Source organism: Bremia lactucae, linkage group LG12 (assembly GCF_004359215.1).
Source record: "Bremia lactucae strain SF5 linkage group LG12, whole genome shotgun sequence".
Classification (NCBI taxonomy): domain Eukaryota; phylum Oomycota; class Peronosporomycetes; order Peronosporales; family Peronosporaceae; genus Bremia; species Bremia lactucae.
In genome coordinates, this window is record NC_090621.1 from 4573368 (window position 1) to 4582892 (window position 9525).

Below are 9525 nucleotides of genomic sequence, written 5' to 3' on the forward strand. Positions count from 1 at the left end.
TATCCTCTCCAGAAGTTCCAAGAGAGTCTTCAGGCAATCATAACCCTGACTATCCTTCGCTCGGACATCTTCCGGATCCGAGGTCAGTCGCAAGTCTCGACCCTCGAGATCCACAATACGTTGTTCGAAAGCGCTTAACGCACGCAGCTGAACAGACAAAGATAAGGCAGCCGCGATTAGGTGGGTAAGATCGCCACTCCTATCGGGCGCCGCCTGCACTGATGGATGCGGGTGAGATTTAATACTTCCTTGTTGGAAGGTTGCTTGCCCACCGTTCCGTGAGGCAAAGGTATCCGATCCTCATCCACTGGAAAAGTTATCCCGAAGAGCTTCGACTCTTGGGAACCGATCGATACCCTACGTATTGACGTGCCCGCCTTGGTGGCTGCCTATGAAAAGGAGCACCAGCTGAGGCCTCTTCGCTTGTCTCAAATGGACTAGCAGAAGTAGCGTTGTGAGAAGAAAAAAGGAGTACACTACCGCTCATGATATCTTTCACATGCAAGCGAGCGAAATAAATTCGTTGCGACAGCTGTTTCATCGCAGTGGAATGCGGATGAATGCGGCGCAAGAATTCTGCCTCGTATTGGTCGGGCGTTTTATTTGAACGCAACACGACCGCGATCGGGAAATACCCTTAAGCGATTTTCCCTGAGCCCTCCATGACTTAAAGACGCCATAATGATTATGTGCGTCTATAAGAGCGCTCTCGAGAGGAGCGACGCTTATGGCCCGTTTCAATGAGGCCATTTCGACGGAGGGGGCATCAGTCATATGCCACCCGTCACATAGTCACGTTCTAAACGACTGGCTTGTGACACCGACTGAGCACGCTCACGTGTCGTCGGTGGAGCTTAAGGCTCAGAATCCTCTATGTCATAACATTATGGATAATGGTCTGACCATAAGACGTTGTGGTTTTACCCAACAGAAAAGAAGCTGCGCTTTAATGGCAGCGCTTTCCATAATTGTCGCTGCCAATGCAGACGACGAGACAACGTTAAAGAACTTTGTTGTCTCGATGTTTGGAGCAATGAGAGAAGTTTGGATTGGCAATAAAGCGCCATAATTCTTCCTCATGAGCTCGTTGTCCGCATCACTACTATGAGGTCACGGCAACGGTGTCGACTCATTGTAGTCGACAATGAGCGACGGATCAACATCCTCATTTTTAAAGTATCTCAAAAAGGAAACACTTGCGCCTTCGACTGCCTTAAACTTAAATATATTTTTTGAGCTTTCAAATGCTGCTGTATCAACAGTTCCAACAGTTCAGCATTATGTTCACTCAACACTTCTGTGTTCTGAGAGCCTTGCTGGTGAAGCAAGGTACTTCTCTTTGGGCCCCGTCGAGTGTGTGCGAGTTACGCGGCAATGGTCGCATGCTGTTCATCTCTGCCCAGAGTGTACAGCATACGCCAACGGCTGGCTTGCGTAGGACCGAACTCGTTCGTTCAATCGCTCTTTATTTGAGAGGTCACTCAAATGAGGAATTCTCTCGCGCGTTGCGAAATAACCTTGTTGATGGGCTTGGAAGCTCCCTCCTTCTTCATTTAATATGTTCATGTCGGATAGCACAAGCGTGGGTCGTTGAACAGACTACGAAGTCCTGCCAGGTGTAACGGGGCACCTTTCACTACTACTGTTCAGTACTAGTTAACCTTACACTGATTACAGTGTAGGTAGGGTGCCTCGAAACTTCACGTACACAAAAGTACAGAGGGAGGTTTCTATGAAGTTAAGAGAACAATGCTGTAAGGGTCTAGACTAAGGCTTTAGAATAGAGAAAAGTTAAACTGTATCAATATATTTAGCTTCCTACGAAACGATCTTCTATCTACTACTGACCCTTTTCTATTAATAACAAACTTTATATGGCGCCTCCTTGCGCACCGCACAATCGTGTCTTATAACGATTGGCGGGGTTGAGTTAAACTTAAATCAGCCGGTACCCTTGTACGAAAGCAGCGAAGGATAATAAGGATGAACGAATAGCGCAATAAATGACGCAACCTGCTAGATGAATATTCGCGGCGGGTGTTGGTACTTCGAAGATTCTAATATACGCATCGTGTTCTGTACGGTACTATGTACCTACATCATCTTGTGTGTGTTGTCAAGATGACATCGACATAATGTATGTAGCCAAGCCCCAACGAAAGGACAGCGTCGTATTCTCCAATGCAACAAGAGCATAGCGTAATGATCGTACAATCTTTATTTCGAATTGATGATGGCAAGCATAATGCGAAAAGAGTAATTCTAGGACCCGCCAGTCAAAACTTAACCCGTAATGAAGCATTGATGCTCGAAAGTCAAGAACAGCCTCCAGGCGCGATTGAACCACCGACCTTTCGCTTACGAAGCGAGTGCTCTATCACTGACCTATAGGGACAGGGTTACCACCCTGAAGCAGTGGTCAATTACCGACATGTCGACTTAAAGGTCACGGATTCAAACCCGACGCCAATCAAAGCAGCAAATGCAGTAGACTTTCCGATACCTCTGAGATCCCGGGTATCGTAAAGCACAGATAAGCTCCAGGGCTAGATAAAAACAGAATTAAAGACTGAAAGAAAATCCGATTGAAACGGATGAGTTGTAGAGTATTTTTGCTAAAGCCGAGTAGGCATAGGTTGTGTGAACGATAAATATACGACCGTCTTTCAACTGAGCTATAGGGGCATATAAAAAAAGTTTGCTAAATTACAAACAGAACATAGATATACGGTCTAGGGACAGCCACAACACAGGGGAAATACTCTCCACAAGAGCTACCTCAGGTCGACGAATTCATCAGGAGCGATCGCAAACCCGATAATTTATAACTATTACTTTCTTTCAAGTCAGGGCGGGAAAATAGCTCAGTAGTAGAGCGCTGGATTCCGGACCCAGCGGTCGGGGGTAGGATACCCTCTCCCCTCAAGTCAAAAGTTTTCCCAGTACTTCTATTACTTTTCCAGAGGAGAACTGTGCAAGATAAAGCATCAACGCCGTCGTCTCCTGAGCGAGTTTCCTCTCTGTGCGACCGTGCCACGAGACAAGTATTCGAATAACAGGCATGGAATGAAAAGTGCGATACCTCTCGATAGTGCGTATTATCCTTGCGCAGGGGCCATGCTAATCTTCTCTGTATCGTTCTAATTCTTACGAATGACCACCGATGTGGTTCCTTCCCTAAATCCATTTTCCGCCTATATATATGATTCTTAGACGACTCATCCAGAACTACTTTTTTAGGATAATCGTACCCCAGGCAGCATTCCAGCTGTATACCCACGCGAAGGCACGCTCCTTTCATTCCTAACAGACCTGCCGAGCGAACGTTAAGGACTTTATAATGCGGCATGACACAACGGAAAACGACAGCCGTGAGATTCGAGCCCACGTGGGTGGCCCCATTAGCCAAGCAGGCAAACGTCTTTACCACTCGGCCAAGCTGTCACTTTGAAGGACGGGTGGAGTGTCTTGGCGTAGAAAGTGTCAGACAGCCCATCCTCGCCAGGATTTAGTAGAGTATGTGGCTGGTGCACAAACGGTGCACGCTGCTGCACGACCATACCATCGCCAAATTCCGAAGACAACTCAGCGGATCCGGATCCTCGAATCTACTGTCTACTAGTTCCTGTGAATCCGGATCCGCTGAGTTGTCTTCGGAATTTGGCGATGGTATGGTCGTGCAGCAGCGTGCACCGTTTGTGCACCAGCCACATACTCTACTGGATCCTGGCGAGGATGGGCTGTCTGACACTTTCTACGCCAAGACACTCCACTCACCCATGCTAGGGCTGCGCGTTTCTCTGCTGCTGATGACACACGGTCGACTGCACACGAATCCTCGCGTACGTCGACGCTTCGTGCCTTGCTCCAGCGCTCAACGGTGATCCGTCGTGACACCGTTGGAGCATCCGCCTCGCCACGTGTCGAGATGCCTCGGCCCAAGGCTGTGAACATTTAAGCCATCGAGGCCCTTTATGCATCCGGTGGCGACTGGAGTCAGCTTGCCGCCTCCATTGGCCGCGCTCGCTCGAATGTTTTGCCTCGGGGGCGCTTTGTCATGGTCATTGAGACTGGCCAGGCATTTCAGCGTTCCCGCCGAGCAAAATCCTTGCATCGTTGCTGAAGGACCATGGCAACCCCATCGTTAGCCAGCAAATTGAACTACATAAACTCGTTCAGCTAACTAAGACGCCTGGCGGAAACCTCCGGGTCAAGGTGAAGACTCGAGACGCATGCCAAAGTCTAGCCGACCAAGCAGTTAAGATCCTTGGCGGCAAATATCATTTCGGCGACTTTGACATTCTCGCCGAACGCTTCTTCCTCGATGTGTCGAGCGTCGATAGTGACTTTGACGCAGACCTCATACTGCAACCTTCTTTGAACTTGGAGCACAGCCGCTTTATGGCACTTTTCGTGATGTGAATTTGGATGCGGTCTTTATTACCGCCACCTGGCATATGAACTTCCGGTCAAGCCATTGCCTACCCAAACTTGTTGTGAGTGGAACCGCCTGCCATCAACTTGTGTTCGATGGCAGGGTCTACCCGGTTCTCGCAAAAAAATTCGCCATTCCCGGCTCATACACTGGCGTACGGGCACCGTTCTATCCATGCACTCGACCTCAAGGCAACTGCTGCCCCACGGTCTTCGACTCCTTCTACCATGCCGAGTGCCAGTGCACCTCACCCTTCATTTGCTGTTGTGGTACGCACTGGCTGGTTAGAGACTTCGTAACAGAGATCTATTCGTGCTGGTGCATCCACGATATCTGGGTAGTCCCTGCTGCAGCCTCCTGGGAATACAACGCCCAGTGAATTATTTCTAGACACTGCGAAATTACAGGTAGTGTCGCCTCCAAGCAGTTTGAATAACTCTCAGCTCCTTATGCCCCCACCACAAACCGTCCCGGCTACTGAATCTGCATTGGCTCGTGTGACCGAAGGCAAGCGCAAGGGCAAACGTTCTCGCGCGGATGATGATTTTGCCAACATGTTGATGAAGTCTCGTCTAAAGCCTTTCGCTGGTCTCACAACAAGCAACAATTTTGACATTCTAGGCAGTGTGGGAGTCGAGTTTGATTGCTGCCCAGCGAAGGTCGATGAAGTGGAAATCCCACGGCACCAGACCGTACCGCAAAAGGTTCACTCTCCTCGCGACCTGACTGCAATAAAGGAAGTTAGCCACTTTCTTACCAAAAACCACACCGAGGTGGTGAAATCCAAGGTGCCTACTCCAATCAAGGAGATCATCAGCGAGATAATAGCGGCAGAGAAGACGGCTAATCTTCAGCTCCTTACTTTCCCGGCTGTTTTGCTGCAGCGGACGCCATGGTGAGCGGCATACAGAAGTCGCTTCATACGTCTAATAATCCTGATTCGCTGACTTACACGAGCTCCGTCAGGGCTCCTTTGTCGTTCAAAACTGCACTTCTGCGAGAGATGCGTGAGATCAGCCCCAACGTCACTAATGGCACAGCTCCACATAATAAATCGTGGCTGCTTCTACCGACTCCACCACGTTTGCTCGTAGATGAGTAAATTTCTTCGGCAGCAACGGTGCCCAAGACACGCGATGGTGTGCTTCAGTGCACTAAAGAGACGGTATGCGAACCCCGCTCTAGCTACTATCGTACGCACAACCAGAGCACCATCGCTTTTTGCGCGGATGTTGATGTGCACAGCGCCTCCGATGTTTAAGAAGGACTACTGGCTCCAACGATTAACAGGTTGATCGGTTCCCTGGATACCGGCACACAACCTCCGTCTTCTCCACCCCAACATGCTTCTGGTCCTTCTTCGCTCACCCATCGGCATACAATGCATCACGATCTAGAAGCAAGTCAATGGCAAGGAGAAATGCTCGATGGCCTCGAAAATCTTCGTGACTGCGGCTGCGGACGCTTCTTCCCTGAGAACGAGGAGGTGCTTCAGCTTTAAAAATCGGAGGACCGGCCGGTCCTTGTGGCAGGCCGCTTTCAACACGCCGCTAAGGTGGTTGCACGAATGGATTTGACTGCGGTCGTGTGGCAGAATTTCACTTTGCTTACCGTCAATACGAACGGTATCAAGAAGAGCGAACACCTGCTCTCCCAATTAAGCTTTTCCTGCATCCAGGAGACCAAGCTCCCTGATAATCACCACCTGTCCATCTTCCAGTTTAACCTTCACACTTGATTCACGCATAAAATACTCGTTAGCGATCCAGGCGCAGTCAGCACATCGCGGACGATGCACCGGTCTGAAGGCGTCCTTACTCTTTTCTGACCCGATTTTCCAGGTTTTGACACGGCAGCAGAACTTCGTGAATTGACTGCCCCGGATCGCTATCTCGTCGTCCGAGTAGTGGTCAATAGTACCCCAGTGTACGTCAACAACGTATACTCACCGGCGGAAGCTCACGACAAAGCTGTATTTTTTAATCGTCTCCCTGTCAATAGCTTTGAAGATCATACGACGCACATTATCCTCGGTGACTTGAACACTTAATCCTAGCCTTAACTCGGCACAGCCACGATTGGTCACTCGTCCAGGCCGCAGCGCGTGTATGGACTGGCTGGGTCAGTTAAGAGTCGTCGACGCCTGGCACATTCATCACTCAAGAAGGCGCCTGTACACTTGTCCACAGCCACGACTGAACCGGCTGGACTACGCTCTATTATCGACGGATTTTTGCAACGCGTTATACGGGGATTCGACCTACTTTGATCCAAAGGGCGCTGGTGACCATTTGGCACACAGTAACATTGAAGTCCTTAGCTCAGCCCCAAGGATATGGGTACTGGCGATTTCCTGAATATCTTATACAGTATCTCGACGTGTTCGATGTCATCCGCGGTGCTGTACAGCAGGCGCTTAAAAATCCTCGCATTGCATCCAATCCGGAATAAGCATGGGAACAATGTAAGAAACCCATTCGGCTTCAGCGGCATCATGCGGCGGCAACAGGAAGGTGCGCTGGTGGATGCGCGTGCGACGCCCGACCAAGCAGCCTTATTTAATTGCTCCTAGAGCGATGGTATCTCCCAATCGGTGTTTCATGCTGCACTTGAGACATACCGGGACTGTGCGCACCGATCTAGTTGCTATAAGAAAGACTCGGCTTCCGACTTTCACATTCAGAATTCCGAAACTTCTTCTCATTTTTTCTTTCGTCTGCTTGATCCGCATCGAAGAAGTTCGGACTCCTGATAGCTCCATCTATGAGCAACCCGGCGGACATCTCAGCCAGGTTTCGGGCACACTAGGGCTCAATCATGGGTGATGCGGCTAGTCTTGCCGGATCATTACCACCCACCGGCCACTCCAGCCGAGAGGTGCTGCTGGCAACGATTGATAAACGTCTCTCCGGTGCTGACCAAGCTATTCTTAATGCTCCCATTGCTGGTGCTGACTTCGCTGAAGCACTAAAGCACATGCTAAGTTTGCCTAGGCATGGATGGCCTCACTGCTGTTTCTTACCAAATTGCACTCGATATATTTGGTGAATGCCTATGCATTGTGTTCAACCACCAGCTGACACGTGATGAGCTCCTCCCTTCTCAACGCAAGTCAGCTCTGTGCATGTTACTCAAAAAGGGTTCGCGTAATGGCCCCAACAGCTTCAGACAAATCTCGCTGATTGGTGTAGATGTCAATGCGTTGTCCAAGGTGCTGACGTACCGTCTTCAGCTTTTCTTCCACATCTTATTCATGATGACCAGAAGGTTTTGTCAAGCGTTGGTCTCTTCATCACCACGTGAGGTTTCTCGCTGGTATACAAGATCTGGTGACCGAACTCGATGAGGCCGCCTACGCCATGTTTCTCGGCTTTGATAAAGAGTTTGACCGGGTCGAGTGGAGCTAAATGTTTCAAGTGCTTGATCGCACGGGTTGCGGAGGCGACTTTACTTACTGAATAAGACCTCCTATTCAATGGCCACTTCAATCTCCTTTCTTTCCCACCCGAGGATTCAAACAAGGCGCGCTCGCTATCAGCACTGCTATTTGTCATGGTCATGGAACCCCTTGGTTACCTGCTCCGGCAGCATGAGGAGCTTGGTGTATGTCTTTCCAACGACCACACTGCCACCAGTGTCTTCTTTGCGGATGATCCCACGTTGCTATCCAGCTCGCTCTCAGGTGTTCAGGCGCAGCTTGATCTAGTTTAATTTTACTGTGAAGGCTCCGGAGCCAAGCTTAATCTTGCCAAGAGCGTCTTATGCCCTTTAACAGACGTAGCACCTCTCCATGTTTTCCTGGATTCAAGGTGCTACAACGGGGTGAGACAGATAAGTTCTTGGACATCCTGTTCGGTCTCCAATCTATGCGGACTTGCAGTTTGTCCTTGCCTTTCGGCTTTTGCCGGTGCGCTCGCGTTTCACATTTCTTCGTGACGCGCATCCCAACATCATCTTTGCGTCCGGGGTGGATGCCATGCAGTTAAATCAGAGAGGCACTTATTTTTTGAGTGTGCCCTTCCAGCTGACTTGTGGTCAATCCAATTTCGCGACTGGTCGATTTTTTCGCTGCCATCCCATCGTGGCTAGATATTGCCCTTCGGCGACCGCCAGGTCTTACGCAGGCTTGGCAGGAGCATGAAGTTGTGATCCGCGACTTATGACAGGTCTCGCGTTGTGACACCCTTCATCTGATGTGGACTGTGCGCAATGACGCCCTGTTTTGCCAGCGGGCGCCCATACCTCTTGAGCCAGCTCTGCGTTTCGTCTACAGTACGTCTAGCGCACACTTCCGAGCTTCTCTACGTCGGCTGTACGGATAGACGCAACGATAATTGCTTCGGTCTGTGACGAGCCAGCTTAAGCGCTCACGATCTTTGGGTGCCTTTATGCGTGCCAACTCGGCATCGTTCTCAGTGCACTTCCTTTAAAGTTACCCGGGATAATTTTTGACTTGAAGCCAGCTCTCGAGTTGGTGGATTCAATTGATCTAGCTTCTTTACGGCATGCATCACCCCACACTTCCGGTGAGATGTTGTAATCATATTTTCAATTTATCACGAAATTAAGGTGCGGCGGGTCGGAATTAAGTTTTACAGGTCCTCTTTTTCTGCGTATGATGCCTTTGGCGTATTATCAAACATGACGGATCCATGTGCGCCATTAATTAGCAGCTATCACTTTCCAGTTTGATATATGAAAAGAAGTCCAGTCCTGGTATCAATGCCACTTTGGTGGTTCAGTAGTTAACCACTCATTTCTTAAACGGAAGATCACGCGGTGCGGTACCCGAGGCCGACAGAAGTGCCAAAAATGACTTAATCAGTGTCGGTCAAGACTAGAGGGTCGTCGCCAGGGCCCGTAAGGGTGATGGGCAGCCCGAGCCCGACTCTTGATCTTGGCGTCGCGGCTGTGAATCTTCGACACGGGACCGCTTGTGAGAGCAGCGCGACCGCTGGTTCGGACGAAGCTGCGGCTAGCACTCCATCTGTGCAGCCCTCCCTTCCAGCTGTGTGATTGCAGGTGTCTCAAGTAACGCCCGCAATGCCAGCGGACGAGAATGCGTCTACTCAGCGCTATCACTTTCGGAC